Below are 25,172 nucleotides of genomic sequence, written 5' to 3'. Positions count from 1 at the left end.
ACTTCAAAATACGCCTTGGAAGCTCAGCGTCTAATAAATAAAGTTTCTAATTTGCAAATTTGAGAAAATTTTTTAGATAAGAGGAAGATAAGAGCACTTTTATGCAGCAGCTAACCGGAGGATGCGGTCCTTCACTGTCGCGTAGCTTCTTCATCTTTTTGTTTAAAATATTGCAAGAAAATTTTAATACTCTTTGGTTTTCAATGAGCGTTTCTCGATGTTCGAGTGCTTGCGTTACTAGCAGTACTGGCTTAGAAAGTTTATAATATAATAAATTATTGTCCTTGCCATGTGCCACTAAACTTTTTCTGATTTCTTTCTGGCGTGACAACTTGGTAATTCAATTGAAAGGCAGCTAACTTATCCCTTTGAAGGAAAGAGGTTCCGTAGAAATTTGATGCTTAACACGATTGAAGCAAATTTATTTAATTACTTACACACAGTGTGTGTGTACTAGGTACATGCCTGTACTCATGTGGTGTGCATTTGTTTGAATAGTTCCTTAAAAATAAACTGTATCGATGGAGAAGCTAAACAACATCACACAAAATTTATATTTTAAGTGCTTTGACGGTTGGGAAAACCCCTTGAAGAAGTGCAATATATCTGAGACTGATTAATTTGAAGGAGGCAAAATAAATATTAATGAATAAATAAAGAAGAAACATAACATCAATAGTTTCGGGCATAAAAACTGATTTTGAATGATCTTCCCAAAATTCGTCTTGGACCTTGAACACACTTTTGATAAACACTGGTTTTCAATGTAGATTTATCGACAGAAATTGTATTAAGTTCATCGATGCACTGTTGGTGAGTTAAATGTTTGCGATTTACTATCAATATTTGATCAAAGTGAATATTTTCTGATACTATAAACAATAAATCTTTAGAAAAAAAAAAAAAACAAAACGAAATACCGCAAAATAAATAAGAGTTTAAAGTTTCTATTCCTTTAACGAAAAGCACAAAAATGATTATTGAAAGTCGTCATTTATTTCCATTAAATTTCGGTGTGGTAAGAAAATTTCAGCAATAAAATGAATACTGAAACTAAATAAAATAAAACAGGGAAAGGCAAAATAATAATGAATTACTTTTCTATTTTTTATCTGTACTTCCGCTAAAAAGTTTCTTGTTTTCTTCTTTCCTCTTGTTTTCCTTTTAAATGGCAATTATGCGAAGTAATCAGCAACAAATTGGCAAACAACCGGTGCCCAATTGCCTATGAAAGATAGCAGTTTTATTAGGAATTGAGCCACAAGATACAACCGAACTCGTTAAAAGTGCACAAGAGAGGAATGATATTGTAAAAATAAGCTTGAAAGCCCATGAGTTGCTTTGAAAAAAAAAGGTATGGATTGTTGCCAGTTGCCAGCTGGTAATCTAAGCGTAGTCATCTGAGGTGTAGGTGTAGCAACTAAACACCCTTTAGATTTGAGTTTAATGTTCAACAAGTAAACCCTTCTAAAAATACGCAAAAGCAAAGATATTAACATTTAAAATTACATAAAAAGAAAATAAGCTCAAATGGTTATTAAGATCTTCAAACCAGCAACAACTTCTGTGAAAAACATATATTATAGTAATATACCTATTTTATTTCAGTTTTTCTTACGTCGCTCTGGCTTAGTCGGTGGCGCATGGAATGAAAACAATTAAATGCGGTACGAAAATGAAGACTAATTGTCGCCAATTTGCTTAATGAAAGCAAATTCTATTCCTAACGCTAATCCAAAAAACGTCGGGCGAAATTTGTGCACCTCATACACTAAACTCAGAATAACAGCACTAACATAAGCACGTCCACTGCAACAACTATGTTAAGCTTTAATTAAATTGCGGCGGAAAGCAACTTAGCAGGCATTTTTTGTTCGCTATCCTCTTTATTTGGATTTTTTGTATGTACATACTTATATTAGGTGACATAAAAAAACGCTTTGTGGTGCTGACAATGCAAATTATATTATAATTAAAGCGTAATGATCCGAGTAGGCTCTGGAACATTGGTTGGTGAATATTGAGATCACGCAACGGATAAAGCAAATTCAGTGCGGTTGGCAACCTGTGAGGCTCAGCTTGACATTTAATCATTGGCAGTGATTTCTTGCCCCACAGACAGAGCAGGAATGGAAAGCGTTAAACTGAAGTCGCTTACTTGGTAACTGCTTGGGTTAGGAATGGTCTAAGGGAAATAATTGACTCTATTTGTTATATAACTGCTAAAACAACATTTTCGTAAAAAATACATATTCAAACTTTGGGCTATCTTGTTATCACAGAAGTACTTACTAAGTGAAATTATTTTAACTTAAGGCCATCTTGTACTCAAGTATTAGAGCTTATTTCGCCATAAAGAGGAATTGACCGAATGTTTATACATAAGAGTGCATAGTTCTCTTTTAATCGATTTTAGATTTATATTTTTGTTGAATGATAAATCAGACAGATCCAATGGTGCAAAACTTGAATGGCGAAATCAAAAGTTTTGATAACAATGTTAATTTCTTTAGGCACACCCTAACTTAATTAATAAATGCGAATAAGCAAAATCTTTCCAACCTCGTAACTGTTTCTTTCAGTCCCGACACGTTTTCTTAACACACATACCTGTGTTAACCAAGTATGATTTATGACTGGAAATGGCGTCTAATCTCATTAAGGTCTCGCTGAATTTAAACAAATATTTCTAGGCTCCCATCAGTAACAACGACAGCATCAAAGTAAGAACGCATTCTAATCATACCAACATAGACAAGCCACTGAGAATAACAGGTCATTTAGTCGCTTTAGCTTTGTTGAATGGTGAACGCCGAAGAGTGCAGTGAGCGTTCTTATGAAGGACCTCTCAGCATGTCATTGTCACGGCTGAGGCGATCTTTGTGCTGCTCTGGATGCAAATGGTTAGGTTAGATATCACTCTCTATGACTGAGGAAGATGACTTAGGCTTATACATAATATGTTTTTTTCTTATGCTGACTCAATCTGACTGATACATCTCTTTTAATGATACTGCTTTTGTAGCGCACTCACCGTTATGGTTCACCTCTACAAATTTTCAAAGGAAGAAAAGGCGAATATATATGTATTTTCGCGGGTATTAAGGGTATTTACTCAATAGGTTTTATTAAAAAAGGGAGGTAATTTACAATTTTGTAAAACGCTGATATCGTGACGTGATATAATCACCAAGACGCGTACAGATGTTGTCGAAAACGATATGTGCGGAATCTCCTCGTCGGTCTTCTTATTCCCTTTTGTGGGTGGATGGTGTGATGTGTGTGGTGTTATTGTGGTTAGTGTACTTGTGTGTTAGGGTGTTGATGTATGGTGCTCGCATGAGTAGTGTAGAATGTGGATTGTAAGTGGTGAGTGTGGTTGGGGTTGCGCATCAGTGTTGTGAGTCTGAGTCGATGTTGTGTGCTAGTGTGGTCTGTATGTTGAGGTCGGGGGATGATTCTCATTTATCCATAATAAACTAATGTAAAAGTTCTATAAATGCATAAGGATTATGAATATAAATAAAATATATTTACAAGTTAAAGAATGGATTCAAATAGGTAAACACCTATTTCACTTTACAAAAGAAACTCTTAACGCCTTAACGCTAATGCTACTTTATATGTGGTTTAAATTTGCTGAGCTTAACTTGACAATACATGGAAACATTTATGCAAGTTTGCTCTTATAAGTATAGGTGTTTTCGAGACTTCGGGAGTAGAAAGCTTGTGTATCTTACTTATGTTCCCTTGTATATGATCTTGGCGTTACTAAATATCCTAAAACATTCCATCTCACACCGCTCCGTCTGTCAGGCATTTCGGAAAATTCTTATTTCTTGAATTGGCCTGGTAGCCGATGACAGTTTTAGCAATATTTTCAGCAATATTCTACTAACTATGTTTATGTCATTCACGTGGCGAGTTTGTGGTTTAGAATCTGCCCTTAAGAACAGATTTTGGGAGCAATTATAAAAACGCACTAATTACCAAAAGGACCGTAAAGGATTCACAGTTGGCGCGCATGTGGACATGTGCGACTTTATGAAGATGATTAAGAAGAAGAAGAAGCAGTAAGCATGGTAAGCTATTTATAAAAACATCAATAGAGAATGTGGCAATATAGAAGATATAATAAAGCAATTTTACAGCAAAAAATATGTATTTTTCAGTGTGATTATGTATTAAGTGATGATTATGAGATGGATTGAGTGAAGCATATACGAGATTTATTTGTAATTTGAGTAGACATTTAGATAATCCAAAAATATTTAATTATATTTATTGTTATATAATTGGATGGTTAATTTATGTAAATTTTTATGGTACTGTTATCATCTAACTTACATAGAAATTCGCACAAGCAATCGAAAGTGTTCATTTACGCATTATCTAATCACTTGATCCTCTGGTATCACAATGGTTCCCAAGCACAATTTTTCATAATTTTTCATCGATCATAGAGGAAGGAAGGGAAACGAAACGAATATTCTACGATTAGTAGAATATTTAGTTTGGTATATTTTGGTTGTACACGTTTTGCAGATTTGGGATTAAACAGATTTGTTCAAGTTGATTTGCCATAATCTTTATTCGTGAGAATTATTAAAAAAAAGAACTTTCTTAAAGAAAACTTTAGTTATGCGCAGGTCACAAATAAAAATAAATATAAATTTAAAATCATGTTTTGAAGTATTTGAAATTGCATTTAGGCAGAATTATTATTACAAGAATAGTATCGTTTTTGGCCCACAAACTGAAGACATGTACCTATATACATACATTCAAGGTCAATTAATATATTAATTCAACCATACTGTACTCACATGGTCTACAATATTAATGTTCTAAGAAATAATTATTATTTAATGAAAAATAAATAATATTGACGTAGATGCTGTTCAATTGCATCCTTCGTGAAGAGTTCATGGAAAAATTTTATCCTCCAGCAATGCTGTTGACAATGGAATGAAAATGTCAGCGCACACCAACAACGAAGGATAGTGGAAGAGTGAGAAGGCAATCGAACTGTTATTTGTAATGGTCATGACATATTTGACCTTTATTACTTTCTAACTCGATGTCACCTTTTTTATATTTCCACAAATGTTGCTCTTATATTTTTACACCACATGTTTCATTGTTAGTGCGTCATAAACCAGAAACAAACGGGAAATTTTCTACATTCATTCATATTTAACTATATTAATATCTTACTAAAGAAAATAACGGTATACTATAATTTGTTATTTGGTCTTGCACTGTCATTCCCGAATTGGCGTTGGCGAGCAATGTGATTGCCCGCTGCCTGTTCTAACATACTACAAAACAATCATGCAGCATACATAGATATGTGTGTTATTGGTTTTTAGTTCTCGTACACGTGCATTTATTCTTGTTTTTATGTAAACTGAACATTTCTCTTCAAAGCAAATGCGGATAATAGCTGAAAATCGTCGAGAAGCACTAAGCCATCAAACCGGAAACGTTTCTGCATACTGAATATATAAGAATACGAAAACATACAGAAAGACATCTCGCCCGCTTATTTCTTTTAACAATTTACTAAAAGTACATATTTGCAAGAATATTGAAATTGATTTCCACATATTTTAGACTTTTATATTAATGTTCTAGAACCTTGCTTTATTACTATAAAAATGCTTAACATTCTCCTTCCATTGTATCTGTCTGTCTTATAGAAGCCCGAACCCTAACCAAAAGCTGTCTTCTTGGAGTTCAGTCCACATTTCTTGCAGGCAATGTTCACACATCCACTCACATACTCTGACAGTGTAATATGTGCTTTTTCGCAGGCAATTTCATTTTCAAACTGTTTCGATGCTTGAATCCGCACTTGTGCTCCAATGGAAATTGTTTTTATTTCATACTTTTTCTTCGAAATTCACTTGAAGTGCACTCAGCAGGCAGTGTTCTTCTCGCTCGTACGAGAGTATTTAAGTATGCAAATACAAATATATACATATGTGTGTGTTAAAGCGCATATGAATACGTGCTGTTTTTCACTTATTTTCCACCTTTGAGTCATAAATTGATTTGCTTGCAAACTGCTTCTATATGTAGACAACGTAAGCACGAATAACAACAATTCAAGCATTTTGAAGGCTTCTGCGGCTTCAAGTGTTTCCCCGAGTGGTGGAAATATACATATGGAAGCACCTGTATATATTATTTATGAATTTAGTTGCATTTGTTTTTGTTGTTAGGCGCACAAATATGTATGTTTGATATTTATGCTTGTATGATTAACAAATGCGCACTTTCTTGCTCCAATGCCATTTTTTCTGCGGTGCAATCCACAGGTGCAAATGAGGTTGCCAATTTGGGAAACCATTCAAGCATGAAAGTCCTAAAAATTTACCGGTGTTGACAACCATATTGAAGAACAAGCAGGGAATGAAGAAGTATTCTCGTTTTACTGTCAAGTGAGAACCTTAAAAGTTTTTATGCAAATTTAATGGGGAATGTTTATTATCATTCGAAAGAACATTCTTTGGCATTTGTTTTTTGAAGATTATCCTTTTCGTAGGTTCAGATGGTACATCCATTGCGTTCAATTTTCAATGACTTATTCGAGCAATTCGACTGATAACTAGAAGGACAAGCGTCTTGTTTTGCCTCAAGGTCTGTAGCGAAGCTCGATTATTCGCATAAACTTAAGACTTTACATATTCCCAAAGGAAAAAGTCTTGGTGGCCAATCGAAGCGTGAAGTTATCTGCTTACTTGTTCTCTCAATAAATTCATTGGTTATGCGTTGTGTGGGAAGTGAGGTCGTCTTGTTCAAACCAAATGTCGTCCAGATCACGAGCTTCAATTTACGGTATCAAATGGTCGGTTATCATGGCGCGACAACGGTCGCCATTGCCGGTTACGTTCTCACCGCAATCATTTTCAACGAAATATGGAACGATAACTTCACCGACTGAATGAAATGACAGCTCTTGAATATCTTCAGGTTTCTCTTTGTCCCTAATACGCCAATTTTGATATTTTACATACCCATGGAGACAGAAATGGGCCTCATCGCTGAACCAAATTTGGCTCGAAAACCTCAGATCTTTTAGGAACTTTTCAAGAACACATTCAGTTTTTGCAGAAGCTGTATTCAAATTAAGAGCTCGACGTAAAATAGGCCAATTTGTTCCATACGACAGTTCGAGTTGCTGCGAACGGCGAATCGAGTCTCCACGGTCCTCGTGTACACTCTCAGCTACGGCTGCCATATTTTCTTCACAGATCCTACGAATTCGCAGCATTGGCGTCAGACGTAAACTAGGGCGTCAAACGAAGAACACATAAAATCATTACATTTGTAACTTGGCAACGGCTCACAAGGTGTCAATGTGTAAAATAGGAGCGCACAACAGCACTAAACAGTAATGGGCGACTTGATATGAACGCCCACAAATATAGCGAGTAATAAACGATGCACCAACGAGAAACGAAGGATAAAAGCAGCACTTGTAACACCTAAAACCCACCGGAACGTGGTGCATCTATTTATTGAGTCATTTAGTTTTTATTGCATATGACGCTCCAACGCACTAACACACTTGCCTTGTGTAGCCGGCTATCTGCTGGGTTCCGCTGGCAATGCAGAATCCTTTAGTTAATAGCAGGTATGCACTAAGGCAGGCGGATAAATGGCAGTCAGATAGATAAGCTGACAAAGAAGCAAGCTGGCTCGCAGGAAGAGAGCTACAAAATTTTATGCAACAAGTAAACGCAATAACGGCGTTGTTGACGGCAACCGGGTTTCCTCTTTTTCGTGTGTAAATTTTCTACACATTGCCCTTGCTGCTGTACATTTGTTGATTACTTTCTTTTTGCATTTTATCTTCTTTCTGCTTACGTTGTTTCTGCTACGAGTTAAGACCGCAAGTCCATACACCGAATCAAGAATTCATAGAAAACATCGAAAACGCATAAGCATATCAATATTTACGATTGCCTCCGAAACGAATTTAAACGAGTGGTCGACTAAGGATTTTGAACTGCGATTATGAAAAAATATGTCAAGTTTTATTCATAATATTCTTTCTCGTAACAGGATATCACCTAAATAAAGTAAAGCTTAATATCTTCCAAAGTATTGAAAGAAGTTAACAGCTTTAGACTTTTGATTAATGGTTGGATATAAACTCTTAAACTCAAACTGACCGATCAGAATCATAAAAAAGTTCTTTTTGTGTCCTTTTAAGCTTTAAAAAATGCACCTGTGAAGGGTATTATAGTTTCGTTTCAGCCGTAGTTAAAGGTTTTTCTGTTTGCAATCACCAGTAGTTGTAAACTTTTTTCGAGATCTTTTCATATTCTACGCATCAGAAAGAAGATCACTGGGGTCTAGTCACCAACAGCCGTAGCATAATCTCATTTCAGCCTGCATGTGGTAATACGAGTCATTAAGATTGATGACAAAATGTTGGAAATATACATATAACTCTAGATTCTGGCGGTGTCAACTTTATTTATTATTAAGACGAAATCAAAATCGATATTATGTTACCTTATCCAACCAAGATTATCTATCAGTAAAGTATCATAAATATGTCTGGTGTTGTTGTGATTCTATTTTCGCCACTTTGTAAATCTTGAAAAGTTAATAATAACAAAATGTAATCTCGTATTCGTCTTTCGCCGTCTTCCAGCTACGGTAATCGAATATTTTGCTCGATGCTTAGAAATATCATTTATTTAAAAATTAAGCGGAGAGAGTGTGACATCGATCAATCAGTTTATGCAGGAGAAGCTTGAATCAAATAGTAAAATCCATTATTATTGAAAAACAAACAATTCATAATATATTTTTAATCAAAAATATATATTACAAAAATAATTCATTACTTTAATTAGCTACAGTTCTTCTTTTATAACACATTTTAGTTTCTTAAACTTTCATATTCAATTTTTCGATGATATCCATTTTTATTTGCAGCACTTTGCATCCAAATCTAGATTCCGTACGCTGGTGGATCCACGTTATTTAGCGAAACTGACATCGAAGTTATATGGTTCTCCGCACCATGGTTTACGCATTCAAATTGGAAGCAGAGAGGCTGCGAAAAAAGTAGAAGATAAATAATAAAAACAAATACAATTTAGTAATTAGCAAAGTTCACTAGCATTAAAATAACTTAAATGGCAACTTAAAACCCCTTTGACCCCCTAACCGCATAGTTTGCTTAAATACAGCTTCAGTGTACATGAGTTACAATATTCATCAACTCCAAGAACAGATTTCTATTTTTTTTTTATGACTATTCATTTACTAACAAAATGGAGTCTATACGCTTTTATATGTGCTTACTCGCTGTACCTTTCACAAGTCCTGTCCAAACTTTTCTATACGTCAACTAATTATTCGTGAAAGTTCGGTCCATGCACGTCCAATTTCACAATGTACTTCACCGGTTGTATGGTTGGTGCTGGTGGTGAGAAGGTAATCGTTTCATTGTTAAAACATTCGGTTGCAATTTATGGCTGAGGACTACAGATAACCGAGACAATATTACTATCCGCCGCATTGGACCGTTGGGACAGTTGAGATTGCAGTATGTGGTTGTTGTTGTTGTTTGGTTGCAGTTACAACAGACATACCAATAACTTGATTTGCGACTATTTCATCCCATTTGGTGAGGGTTGTTGTCAGCATGGATTGCGAGCCGCAGATGAATACTCTGTACTATGTAATGAATCACGAATACCTCCGTCCATTCCACCGCTGCTGTTGATTGTTGTGAGGACACTGTCCTGCAGAGAGAGATGATGATTTTGGTCATGACTATGTAATTGCATAATCAGTTATAAATATACATAATATAAATACTGATATAATTTCTATTAAAAGGTGTAGTTTTGTTAAACTTATTGAAGAAAGTACGTCACAGCGTATGATCAACAAATTGAGGTACATAGTATCGACAAGGGTGTAATGCAACGATTGAAACAAAAAAATACTATATGAAAAAGTTTAATATTAAATGAAAATTCTAAACAACAATATATTTTTGTAAGAAATTTGCCAAATAATGTGTGCTTTCATTTACATTAAGCTGAACACAATTTTTAAATCAAATCACACTCACTAACTATTTAATTTATCAACAACAATAACTAACCCAACATTCCAATCACTCGACTACAAAATTCCCTAAAAGTACATGGAGTTTAGAACTTAAGACTGGTAGAAAATAAAACTATAAATATGCTATATTAAAATACTTAAGGACCAAGTGTATATGTGTGTGTAAATTAAAGTGAAAATCACGAAGGGCAACGCTGTGTGGTGTGCCCTAAAAATTGGCAAGCACATCGCTGTCGAAAGAAAATTCTAAAAATAATATTAACATTAAAAGCAAGGGCACGACAGACACACCTTTTTATACCTTCTTCTCATAGAGCTTCTTCTTCTCGCTGTCAATTTAACTTATCAAGAAAAGCACTTTACTTACTTGATTAACAAAAAGTCAGTAGAAATTGAAAGCGTAATGAAACCATTAATCAATACCCGCCAGCTTTTACTCCTCGAAATGAATGGCATATCGCTACGTAGCGTTCAACGGTAAATGCCGTTGTTGTCAGCACGGTTACATTGGTGGCTATCTCCGCTTAAACACTGTCAAGTATGCTAATTTGACCGCCAAATAGGAAGATGTATACAGGTGTGGTGCATCTAAAGAAAAAATATTATAATTAAAAAGGTTTTAAGATTTGTGAGGTTACAAATTATTAGTATTAATTGCAGGAAAGGGCTTTCCTGAGTAGAAATATCATCACAGAACTACCCAACGAGTGCTTAAAACTTGCTCAAAATTAAAATAAAGATATGAAACGTTTCATAATGTTTGATGGTGATAGCATTCGTTGATGGAAATTAATCGCATCACTAAAATAATAAAGGGCATGAAGCGAGTTTGCTAAATGGTTGATGTAAACACTACAGACCAAAAAACCATATTTCAATGAAGTGTTCTTTCTGTTCCTCTATCGTGGTAGATTCTTACCTTTCTAAAAGAAGACGCTTTTCGTAGAACTCGTACATCTGCTGCCATCTTTATGGCTGCTACTTCTGCCTCAAGACGCTACACTGCTCTGACAGTCTGAAAACAGAGCTGATTGAGAACCCCTGATATAAGACAGCTCCTCAAACTTTCCTCTGGAGCTGTAGGTCATCCAAAGAGAGCTCACTGGCCTATAAGGCGTATGGTTTCAGGATGTTGCCCAAATACTTCATCTTTTCGAGAGAGTGAAGCCTCTAGCTCCTAATGATGGTAAATAAATCCAGATCTGCTTTATTTGTTTATGACGGCTAACTCCCTTTCCTTTAACCATAAGAACAACATCATATACATAGGATATAATCCGACAGTCTCGACTCCCGAGTGGTTTCAATACCACTAAAATCCAAAGTAAGGAAGACAGGACCACCTTGTGGCGTGCCTTAATAAAAGCACAGAAAACAAAAAAAGAGCAAGATAGTTTTATAGAGAAATATACAAAGGCACTCATATTAAGAACAATATTTCGTTATATTTCTGATCTCATGAGCAAAAATTTCAATTAATCAAAAACATAATATTTTACAATCGTGACTCATCGCTTCTCAGACATAACTATATTTTCTTCTATCTGTCATTGAAAAGAAAAGTGAAAGAATCGGGCTTTAGTGTTAGTTCGTTGTTTTGTTTTCGAATTATTTACTAAATTTTCATATGCATATTTTTGGAACCCTACTTAAAAGTCTGTGTAACAAATGCAATTCACCTGACAGTAGCAACATCAAATCCGATACGGCCTGGTTAAATAGATAGAACGTGGTCACGGTGTGCATAAATTTTTTTTAAATATTTAAATTTCGCGATATAATAATGCATGTAATAAGACTACCCAACATACCAGCACGAAGATGATGACATAGAGCACTGTGAGCATAATCAAGGAGGACAGCGGGAGCTGCTGCTGTAGCAATTCCAAGGTCTGATTGAACTGCGCAGTATTTTGAAGTTCCGACATATTCTGCTTGAATGCTTCCCTCTGTAGCAATTGCTGCAAGTCTCCCAACAGAGATGAGTCAAAAGCAAAGAGTGGCGAATTGGAATAGTACGCTTGACTTACGATGATATTGTCATCGAGCAGCAACACTTCGTCCGATGTTGAGGCGCTTGCAAAACTGCTGGCGGCAATGGTAGCTGTTGCCAATTGAGGCCACCAAAATACGTTGGGGTTTGATTGCGCTGGGTGTGGTGGTGCTTAGTTGCTGGTATTTAATTTCATTTTCCGTCATAGGCCCAAGGCGTTGGCTCTATGAAAGTAAAAAGTGCTTTGTTTAGTATTTATGCACATGTGTACTTATACATATATTGAATGAAACATAACGACATTGGTAAAATATTTATAAATATTTAGCCAGTCTTTTTCTTGTCCACTGTTTTCTTGTACTACTAGACACTAAATAACGTCCATATATAATATAAGTGTTTGTATCATAAATGATAAAAAAGCTTCATAAAACGAGAATTGTGGAGGAAATTGAATGCATTAATCCATTTTTGGATGACGAAGGCTACTTAGTATGATCCTTTGAGTACAAAATATATTTGTAAAATTAAGAAAGTGTAGTCGACGCAGGAAATAAATAAATGGATTTTCAAAATACATTATACATTCTTCATAATAGATTTAAATTACATGCAAGTTCAACTTTCAAAATACTCTATGGTGTAAAGCAAAATTAATAAAATGATATCTTTAGCACTGCTTTCATTGCATAATGAATCGTATTTAGTTATTTGCTTAAACTTTTCAATTTCCGTAACCAAATTTCTATCGCAAATAATATTTCAGCGCGCTGAATGCATTTGTAAACAAAACAAAATCCATGGCGTGGGTTACGTATACGCAGTGACGTACAACATTTGCTTCGATGTAAAAATGTGCATGTATTTTGTGCACGTATAATACAGTGAAATTTAATTAGATATTTTTTTTACAGTAATAAAATTAAATGAAGCATGCAAATAATTGTTTACGCTCACTTGCACACATATACATTCATGAAGATTGTGTGTGAACGGGCTCTCAAATGCACGCAAACGCAAATGTAATAAAATATGCAAATACAATTTGGCTCTACAGGGAAGGGTTACAAACAGAGTTGCGGTTGATAATCACCACGCAGTTTCGCAAAAACCAATTTAAGCCCGGAAGTGCCGTGCAGACATAATAAAGGAGTGCAATTGTGTTTAAATTGATGGCCATTGTAGACACCGCGGTACACTGGACTCCTATGCAGCATCAAATCAGACAATGCTATAACCCACACATCACAAATACCCTTTTCAATTTTGTATATATGTCTGCGCGCAGTGTTTATGAATGTGTAGCTCGTTAGATTCCAAATTTACTAACACCGCCAGGATGTTACCGCCCGAACAACAACAAGAGCAGCAGTAGCAGAAGCAAGAGCAACAGTGACAGTTGAACACAATAATGATTTAGTGGAAACCACGCGGCATAAAACATTAATATGAGTATATTTATATGTGTGTATAATAAACAATACCGCATCGGTGTCGTAATTATTTCGTTACATTCATGCATGTGGACCTAAATACTTATTTTATATAGTATATTGAGATGTATATATTATATATTACAGACTGCAATATGTTTACAATACGAAATAGGAATATGTAGATTACTTATGGCTAATATAATACAAATCGTCGGATTCATATACATATGCACACACAATATAGGTTAGGTTAGGTAAAATGCCTGATCAAAGATCGTACGTGGACTACTCTATGTAATCTGAAGCCATAGAAAAGAAGAAATCCAGTGTTCGAACTTATAAATTAGTAAAACGCTAAGTTTTCAATAAAAATTTTCAGAGGCGTATAATTTTCATTCTTATGCGCTGCTAAGTGTTTAAGTCTTGACCTCCCAAACGAGGGTTAGTCAATAAGGAAGTTGTGAGTTGTTTCCACCTTATCATGGCCTGTTAAAAGCTACAAAACTAGGGAGAGGTTAGCCTTATTGTCAGCAAAGAGATCACTAAATTTCTTGCGATTGATCTTCGGCCAAAAGGCTTTTGTGACAGCGCATGTGCCGATGGTGGCCCAGCGCTTGCCAAGCTATCCAGTAGTAGAATAAATGAGGATACGGCAGCACCGACCCACTCCCATTCTACCGACAGCGGTTCTAGGGTACCTTTTCTTGGTAGCTCATCAACTCTATAGTTTCTTGCGATGCCGCTGTGGCCTGACACCCATACCAATCTTATCACAAACAAACTCGATGCTACTATATCGAGGTTAGACACACTTTGACCAGCCCTGAACGCACTGTTAATGAGTTCAAGTCTAAAATCGCCGCTCTGCTATCAAAGTGGATGGTAACTTCTCTGAAGAAGACTGCACGCTGGAGCAGTAAGTCTACTGCTACCATAATGGCTGCAACCTCAGCCTGGAAGACACTGAGTTCCTAAGTGTAAATCGCTCCACCAACCTTCCCCCCAAACTTTGATTCATCCATAAAGAAGCTCACTGTCCCTCTCCTCCAACGGCTTCTTCCCACCCACAATTCCATCACCGGTACATGGGTGAAAAAAGAGCGCCCAGTGTTCGGCTTGGCGAGTCCATGATCCAAGTGATCCAGTATGAAATCAAAGTGAGTGAGAAAATCCGAGTGTTCAGATACGTGTTCTTTTAGAAGTCCAGACTCTCTGAGGCTGATAGCAATTTTTGCAGTCATACACTTTCCGACGATTCTACGGGCAATATGTGCAAGGTGGCGTTAAGTGCAATGGTTGGAGTGGATCTTAATGCACTACACTTTTCTTTTTATAGGACTCGGAGTTTTTCCGGAAATCGAGATAATTTGTTTTTAACCCTTAAAAATTCATTCATACTCAGGCCTTCCTCTTCCCAACCTTTGATCACCGTCCTTTTCCTTTACTATTTGTTATTTCACCAATGGGTTTCAACCTCAGAATTTTACTGTACTTAAAAGCTTCTGCTTTGATCTAGTAAACAAGGGTAGTCTGTAAAACGTTCGTTTGCTGACTCAATCAAAACATTCATTGTACATTCGACACTGAAGCTCTAAACTAAAGTGTCGCATAAATAAATGCTGTGTATAATAAAAATTCAGTTAACAGCTATCTTTTTGTGTAAGATGAGACAATTTGCTACAATTGTTGAACAAATGTGCTTTTCCTTGCTTGTGAATATCAAAAGTGCTCCCTCACAGTCCTAACTAGCATTTAAAGTATTTTTTACTTTTTTAAATCATATATCTGCAGACTCCCCACAAACCGTTACAAATCCCGTTGAAAAGATTTGAAAGTTGACTTTATTTGCTACATAAATACACATGGCATTGCATTTTACCCTACTGTGTGCAGACACCTACGCGAACTACCGAGGAGCCAAGCAGATTAAATTCTTAACATATGGATGATAAGGTTATTGTTGCTCCGTTTCACACAACATCAAAGTACCGTGTTTTATGTTCAAGTACTTGTGTACGTGCATTGTTAGAAACATAAGAGTCTTCCATTTTGCTTTCTTATTGTTATTGTTTTACTGCGTGCTTAGATTTTAAGCGGTTTAAATAAAGCGATTTGTAGTGAAAAGAAACTCTCTTTTAAGCAGATGCGTATTTCAAGACTGTCTATTTTATGTAAACTAATTTTTGAATTTGACAAAAGAGAGGAAATAACTGAGCTAAAAAAAAAAATAAATGAAAAACTCTTGCGAGAAAACATTTTTACAACCAGTCTATGCCTATATAAAAGAGAAGCAATCAATCGCATTGTAATCTGAATTTAATTGCTTTATTGATTACCTTTTCGCGGCAATCAATTAGAAATACACATATTCCTATTGATTTACTCAAATGTGCAGACCAAATAAATCAACAATGTCTGGTAGGAAAAACATTCTTGCCACATAATTTGATTTGTATTTGTAGAAAAAAATAATTAATTATGACTACATTTGTGTGTAATTAGCGGTGCTGATTTGATGATTTTCACAATAATTAGACTTTTGCTGTCATCACATGTGGCTTGTTGTATTTATTCTATGAGACATGTCTACTTAAGCAGATACATGTGCATATATGTATTCGTCTACATATATAAATTTAGATATTCTGCACACGTATCTAATTGTTTCAGCTTTGCTTTTGTTTTTGGTTTTGCTTTCTCTCCACAAGCCATTTGCAGGTGGGTCAAAAATTGACTGAATTTTATAGCACAATGAAAAACAATCATTATGGCTTGGAAACTCATAGTTTTGTAGAACATTTATTTATAAGTTAAGCAAAACATTTGCGCTATTCGTAAAATGAAGCCGGAATTATGGGCTGACAAATCTTGTTTTTTGCTATCCGTGTGACTCCTGGCTATTCATCAAACTAAAACGACCGCTCCGGAGAAACCATTTTGAGTCAATTGAGTACATTAAACGTGAATCGCTACGAGCATTAAAGGTTATTCTGGAACTTGACTTTAACAACCGTTTCGAGGATTGAAAAAACGTTTTCACAAGCCAAGGACGATTACTTTCAGGGAGGTGACATAGATTTTGAAGAATAAAGTAAAAATTTTAAAATTATAAGCAAAGTCTTACTATTTTTTCCTCATAGTAGTCATGAATGTTCTTGAAATTACATAGCGGCCCAACATACGTAAGAAGGGTCTACAAATCAGCTAATTTCTAACATTACCAAAACAACGTTAAATTCGACTGCATCGAATATACACCCTCAACAGGAGACTTTCTACATATAGTATGAAATGATATAAAAATATCTTTATCTACATATTGATCGGTTGGTTGAAATGAGAGCTATAGCTGATGTATGATGCATTACGTAATGCTCCATGAGAAGCCCTGTCAAATACAAAAATTTTCATAACCAAGAACTTGAGTTGGGTCGATTGTTTGTAGGCAGAATGAAGGATGGGATACATCATTTATCAAAGAAAATTTTAAAAACTAATAAACCAGGTCTTAACGACATTTAATCGACTCATGGAGCTTTAGTGGAACACTGATTTTGGATTCGAGTTACTGTTTAGGAATACATCAGTTTCTTTTAGTTTTTAAATTTAGTTTAAATTTTTAATCATATTATTTGACGGGGTATATTCTTAATTTGTATTCAAACTAACTTAAATTTGTTCTCAAAATAATTAACATACATATAAAGCAAATTAAGAGAAAAAGCAAATAAAAAATGATAATGAATAAATGAGCGGAAAAATTGTTGAGTAATACTACGAACAGCTGGAGAATAAACGAATTATGAATGAATTGTGAAGGATAGTGTGGTAAATCATGCTCCGGTAACTTGAATATGTTAGAGGAAAAGAGTGTGGAAGATAATCGAATGAAAGAAGGATACAATTGGCAAAGAGAAATGTTAACATGACGAATATGTACATAAGTAAGAGTTAACGTATTTAATTAGACTAAACATATTTGTCGAAAGTTGCGCTCACTTTTGACTGCGCACATCAGTTTTTATGCTCTTTTTTTAAATTTATTTATTTTAATATTTTTAATCATAAATTCTTTTTCTTAGTGCTTATTTGATCCGATATGTATATTTTCCGGAAAGAAGATTTATTTATGAAAGAATCACGGGAAAAATAAAAACGGTCCCAAAGGAATTTAAATAATGTTTTAGAGCGATATTTCAAAAACTATATATTTTTGAGAACATTTATTTATATTTGCGCTATTTTCTCTATTACAACCTTGGTGACAATTTTTTGTTTTTCGTTTGGAAAATTCCAATACATATATCATACTGCCATAAATGTGTGATTTTATGGTTACTTTATTTGGAATTTTAATAATATTATATTTTATCTAACAAGTATTACTGAGATTTTATACTATTACATTTTACTTTATTAAATTTGTTCCATAAAACATGAGTTTATTCACACTGAGAGCGTATCCTATTTAATATATACTACAAAATATATACGAACTTTGGTAGTAAGCCCAGAATTATTCTTATATGCAAATACTAGCAACGTAAATCGTTAGACATCGTTGTATTCTTTATTCCAGAATATACCATATAAAACGAGGATCGCTCCTCAAAGATTTACTCATATAAAGTAAATGCGAATGCAATCAACTGAAACTAACTTGAATAAATAGCTTACGGAAAAGGATAAGAATAAACTATAACTTTTGCAAATCAACTTAGTTTCAAGTTTCTGAACTCTAAACTCAAAATCAAGTTGTTTTTATGTATACCATAATGTTCCAAGCCCAGAATTTTTGTGTTTCAACAATTGCCAGAAAACTAGATCTGCCAAAATAGCAATATAATTATTTTATCCATTAATTTTTGACATTTTCAAAAGTGAATACATAGGCATACAAACTTTTCAAGAATTTCATTCTTTCATTGAACTTTCTTTGGGGAATTTCTGCAATTATTTATTTTTCTTTATATGTATTTTATTGCAAAAGTTTGTATAAAAAGTAATTTCAAATGAAACTTCTTCGAGTGCTTATTTGCCAGAAAATTAAATTTGTATGCACAGGTGTATTTATTTTTTTGCTTTTGACTACAAACACACAAAAAACAAAAACGCAAAGGAATTTAAAGGCAAATAATCGCTTTTGAAAATACTTACAAAAGTTCCACATTCTTTACCATCAAAGCAATAACCCAAACGCTCCTAGAAGCCATCACTCCTCTTTTCTCTCACCAGACCAAAGAAAGAATGTGTTAACACTTTTATCCTTTCGCAAAAAATATATGAAATTTCTCAATAATGCGGTCAGTCATTGGGTGCGGACTTGAATGAAAGACAAGAGAAGAAGTTAACTTCTTTATTTCTCGTTAATTTTCTGGTTTTCAATTATTTGGTTGTGTTTCATGCATTTGAAAATGCTTTGAAATCAGATTTCACTTATTGGAGTGTTCAGAGGTACATTGAGTATTCAACTGCCATTTAATTTCATTTTTATATCTCGCAAAACTGTTGTAAACCTAACAAGAAGTATTACTTTAAACTCTTTTCTTTTCACTTTAGCATTTTTTAAAAAAGGTTACAGATACTTTGGTATGACAAGTAGCTGGCATATGTACGTCTAGTAAACTTGACTCTAATTGTCAATTGAACGTGCTGATTATTTCCCATGAATGCAAGAGAAAAGACTGCCAATTATAAACCAAATGATCAGCTTTATCCAGCAGCCATTGCGTATGTTATCGTTTATGTTAGCTGTGGCAATATCTAATTAATTCCTAGAATTTTGCGCCTTTTGGCAATTTAATGGTGGGCCCACTTGATGTCAGCGCCAGCAGCTACAACTGTGATTACATAATTATGAGCAACGTAAACGGCAGACATTTGTATATTTCAAGAAATTCACCAACACACTCAAAATATGTCGCTTGATTCATAAACTATGATTTTGGCATTTAATGTCATTGAAGATGGGCAAAATTTGTTGTATTTTTGTTGTTTTGATTTAACTAAAATTAGGTGGCGCTTGAGTAATCACAAAACCAGGAAAAATAACACGAAAATGAAATCTTATTTTATTTTATATTAAAATAAAGATAATAAAGTGAAATTTGGAACGCAAAAGGGATCGAACATTATATTTAATTAAAGGGGCAAAATGTAACTTCTCTTTAAGGGCGCTTTTTTTTTGGGAAAAGTGGGCGTGGCCATCAGCAGGTTCTTCTGTTCGACATTCGACATATCTCGTAAACACTATAGCTATGTCAACAAATAAATTCATACAGAATCGTTTTCTTCAGCAGCATCTTGACGCACTTTCATATACAGTAATTAAAAATGTCTTCAAGAAATTTCTTTGGATAATAACCACGCCCACCTCCCATACAAAGGTTATGTTGAATCATCTTGTTGAAAACTATTTTTACAAAAAAGTGCTTTAAAGCTTAAGGCTGAATAACGGACTAACAAAAAACGTTATATTCACAATTAAATTCCTTAAAAACGGAAGAAATTGCAGTAAACATAACAAAGGAAGCTGTACTCCAGGCTTGTTTTTCACTGTAAACAAAAATTGAAAATGGGCGTGGCCTCGCCCACTTATGGACTAAAAACCATATCTCATTAGAACTGCTTTTATTTAAAAAAATTTCAATGAAATTCGGTATTAATATTTTCTTAACACTTTTTCTCATTTCCTCATTCTAAATGTAAATATAAAATGAAATTATTATCAGACCACGCCTTTTCTTCCAATATAACGCTATTTTTGAATTCCAAATCTTTGAAATAGATCTGCCTTATTCTGTTACTCATATAATAAGTATATACATTAGGAAATGAAATAGCGGACGATAAAACTTTACAAAATACGGTTTTGAAAATATGTAAATGACGTATAATGAAATCTCGATTATCACTTTATCACTTTTTTTTTCAAATGAAAGAGTAAAAATTCTTTTAGCTGGTATTAGTACTCAACACCCATTGAACTTTAGCCCTTCCTTACTTGTTAAAATTATTATTATTATTATCAGTATATGTTTCCTTTTGCGAGTTAAAAAATTCAAATTTTATCTTCAAAATTGGATTTTCAAAAATGCTCAAATCAAATGTAGATCTGCACATTATCTCCCGCTGAAGTCTAGCTAAAGTTAAATTCAATGATTATGACTGCGATAAATGCATGAAAATAGCTACAAACACAGGTCTGCGTAATTGGTTACATACAAGTACTTTCAGGTAGTCAACTACCTACAATGTGGCAAAGAATGAAAAGAGCAAAAAATTATTCTTAGTCTAGCTGGTTTTATCGTTGGAAATTATCGGCCATTGATTCTGTTTGAGTTTAGAATATCAAGTGGCTAATGACACAATGCTGATATATCGTATATGCACACTTAAACACCTAGTCACACCAGAGCGTTGCAAGTCGAAACTCTTGCGTTGCCACAATGTAAATATTATCATGCCATGGCATTAAATGTCTTAACTAAATGCCGAACAATGATAAAATATGTTAAGACTTTGAGCAGCGTTAAGTTACATACAAACTAACTATTAAAGCGTCAAGCAAATATATTTGTGAGAAAGGAGATTATAATTAATTGACAAAGTACTGTAGAAACTGTAGGTTTAAATATTTTTTTTTTTTTGAGAATAATAATATGAGAAGGATATTTGATTATAGTAAATAGTTTATCATACAGACATATATATAAACAATATACATACTTGCTCACTAATATGCTTTTTTATACCGACTTGACCGCAATTTTTTTTGTTTTAAATACTCAGCTAAATGTAAATAAGTTGTTGGTACAAAACAACAACGCAGAAGCTGTCAGGAGGTAGAAGAAGAAGAGACAGGAACAGGAAGGAGGATAAAACATCTTCTATATGAATACAAAACTTTGCATAGGAAAGTAATTGCAACTATCGCATGAAGGTTTCTTGAAGATGTTTCGGATTTTGTACAAATAAAACTCTTTGGATTGATAAACATCATCAGAAGAACACGGTAATTGAGAGGGGACATAAAAGAGGGAAGATACTTTAATCCCGGTGGTCACGCAATGGGCCTCCTAAAGACCTAGGTGTGCCGTCCTATCCATCGACGTAATAAATTGAAAGATATGTATTAACTTACTTACCTAATTTATTTGTATGGTATGGACGTTTTCGGAGCAGCTGATAAGGTTAGTTAATTCGAAAATGTATATAGTACATAGATTATTAGAGTGACGAGCTGAGTCGATCCGTGTCCATCTGCCTGTCTGTCTATATATGTACGACAGTCTACAGTCTTTGAGATATCATTTTGAAATTTTACACACGTTCTTATCTCTCCAAGAAGCTGTTCATTTGTCGATACCGTCGAAATCAGACCCCTATAGTAAATACCTGCCATACAAACCAAACGATCGAATTGAAGTGCTTGTATAGAAAGCTTTTTCATTTGGCAAGATATCTTCAAGACAGATTATTTCCTAAAGATACAATTCAATATTCGAAAAATTTGTTCAAATCGGATAACTATAGCATAAAGCTTTCATATAAACTGTACAATCAGAATCAAGTTTTTATAAAATAATGAAAATTTTAACACAGAAAAAGTTTCATAATTGGAGGTAAGTTTTTCAAAAAGTTATTAGAAGAAACAAGTAAGGAAGGGCTAACTTCGGGTGAATCTGAACATTTTATACTCTTGCAACTTGCAGGAATCAAAGCACCTTAAGATGTAAATACCTTAAGATGTAAAACGTCAACCAGAGGATCGAAATCTAAGCAATTTATATATACATAAACTATATATAACTCATATGCTGACAGACATATAAGGTTTGTTAGAAAAACGAAAATCATTATATGTAGTATATGGAAGTTGGGGTAGTATCGACCAAATTTTATCTATTTTTCCCAATACCACATGCTATTAACATTTCACATACTAAAAACATAATATAGAGTAAAGTCAGTCGGATGTTCGAAATTCTGATATTAGTTTTATGGGGGATAAGTCAAGTTTTCGCTCAAATTTATTTATTTTAGGCACAAGGATACACTGTTATGAGTAAAACACGGTATCTAATTTTCATTGAGATAACTCACATATTGGCCGATATATGCGGTACAAAGTCACTCGGAAGTTCTGAAATCTTTGGAATATAAAGTGGCCTACACTAAGGGCATTATACGTGCAAAAGTTAATCCCGTTATATTAATTGCTTCTTGAGAACGAATCAAGTGGAATTTAAAATAGTGATTTATGGGATGTAGGCGTGGTTATTGTTCTATTTCGCTGACATAAAAATATGAAAAAACTGACGCATTCCAGATTTTGTGTAAATAGGTCAGTCGGGTACCGAGATATGGGATTTCACCAAAAAATGAGCGGTGCCACGCCCATCGTCCCATTTTTGACACCGGCTCCCATAAAGCTTTCTCATACTATCCCGGAGGCAAATTTTTAGTTTATTGATTTATCACGCTTTTAGTAGTTTTTAACAGTACCGTTATACGGGGAGTGAACGGGTTTTTCATCCAATTTGATCCATTTTCGCACTGTCGGTAGGAACTGAGAGTCGTGCTGGGTGAATTTGGTTGCTGTGCCTTTAGCAGTTTAGGAGATATGTACATTAAACACGCCCACTTTTTCAAAAATTTTTACTGTGTCACTCTCTACTGCGTTCCTCTGTACCAAATTACAGTCTTATATCTTAATTTAGTGCTTAGTTATGGCACTTTATATATTTTCGGTTATTGGCGATTTGTAGGCGTGACAGTGGTCCGATTACGCCCATCTACAAACTCGAATTTTTTTACGTACATACCATCACCATCGTATTCATCAAAATATCTAAATTTTTAGTCAAGTAACTGCTTGCCTAGACGGACGAATAGAAAGAAAGTCAACCGGATTCCAACTTTTCTCATTATCCTGATCATTTATATATATAAAAGGAAGCCAATTTCAATATTTTTCCATTAACGGTAAGAAAACCGAAAAAAATAGTTTCTTAAGTTTTGAACACTGGACACTGTACACTAAATATTATTGGTATATTATTTCACAGCTTTACATACAGTTGTTTAATATTATTAATTCAGTGATTATTAACAATGCAGCATTTTATTTATGCAAGCCAGCGTTTTTCTGGTACGAAAATTATTTTTGGTATCTCAAATGTCGCGGTAATATTAAAATCTTCAACGATTCATGGTTACTTTTCGCAGTTTTTTAAACACTTTTCATAAACATTTTGTTTTGGAAATATTAAATAATTTTTCATTTTTAAAATTTGGTGCACTTTTTTTTAATTATTTTTGTATTAAAAGTACATATGTTGTAATAGGTTTGCAAAGCTTCATACAGCATTTTGCATATACGACTCTTTTGGTAACAAAGAAAGCCGTTTTGACAAATCTTGAAATTACACATATACATATGTAGTAGTTTCATTTTATTTCATTTTTTATTTCTTAAATGAATAAATAATTATCTATTTATTTGCATCATAAAAATTATTTAGTAAAATTTCTATTTTTATATTTAGTATCTAGTATCAGTAACTAATTGTTTCACCATACTTCAATATGTATTCCATCACCATCATTACCATTTTAGTAATGCGTTTTACACTTTTTCACTTCACTGCTTCTAGCCATTTACTATTATTTTAATTTCCTCCGAACTAACACCAAAAAATGCGCACACATTTCAAACAAAAGGTCGATATTTCATTCAGCTTCGCCAACAAACACTAACCTGTTTTCAAATTTAATTTTCCAACACTTTTACTTGATTTCGGCACAAAAATTGAGGCGAAAATATTTCGCTTAGGCAAATATACATACATACACAATTTCATAATTGCAGAATTAAATTTGTTATTTAACATTATATTCAATTAACACCAAAAATTTAGAAAGGGGAAAAACCCTATATTATTGAAATCAAATAGCACCTCAACGATCAATCCGCCACTAAGGACGAGCACGTAAGGTGGCCGGTTTGAAATAATTGTAGTACAACGCGGCGAATGAGTAACCTTCGACCGACGTATTCAAGTAGAAGTCCCCTTCTACTTATCACAAACAGAATATTTGCCGATCAAAGACTCTACACATATCCGGTAACAGAAACAGACTGAAGGCAAGCAAGCCTAACGATTTGCGAATGCCTCTATTCATGTACAGCTAGCCATCGACAGCTACTGTTACTGCCGCAGTCTCTGCCACTGTTGTTGACAGTGTCGCTGTTGTCGCTGTTTCTTCTTCTGCCACTGTTTCTGCTTCTGCCGCTGTTTATTCTTCTGCCGCTGTCTCTGCTTCTGTCGCTGTAGGTCGTACATCGCAGCGAAGTCGAGATGGACGTCGAAACAGAAGTCGATTACCAAATTCGGTTTAGCAGCGAAGAGCGCAATGCGACTGCCGGTAATAATCAGCCACGGCAGCAGAAAAACATAAACAAACCATTTTTTGTAGTTGCTGAGTGCATATTGCGTTGCCATGCTGTTGCTAATTTAAATTAGGCGCTCTCTTTATCAATTCGCCGCTACCAACCAAATAACGTCAGGAGAAATTAAAAGCAATTTGTTAGCAAACAAAAGAGCTCATACGTGCAACCAAATCAAAAACAA

The 25,172-nt window shown here is 34.4% G+C and overlaps 1 pseudogene; it reads right to left on the bottom strand.

Annotated features, from left to right (window-relative positions):
• Window positions 1-24,646, bottom strand: part of LOC126763325 (pyrokinin-1 receptor-like) — a 41,335-nt pseudogene extending 16,689 nt beyond the window's left edge.
• Window positions 24,647-25,172: the final 526 nt, after the last annotated feature.

Source organism: Bactrocera neohumeralis, chromosome 2, assembly GCF_024586455.1.
Source record: "Bactrocera neohumeralis isolate Rockhampton chromosome 2, APGP_CSIRO_Bneo_wtdbg2-racon-allhic-juicebox.fasta_v2, whole genome shotgun sequence".
Classification (NCBI taxonomy): domain Eukaryota; kingdom Metazoa; phylum Arthropoda; class Insecta; order Diptera; family Tephritidae; genus Bactrocera; species Bactrocera neohumeralis.
Note: the sequence above shows the minus strand (reverse complement) of the source record. Positions and strands in the feature narration are given on the sequence as shown.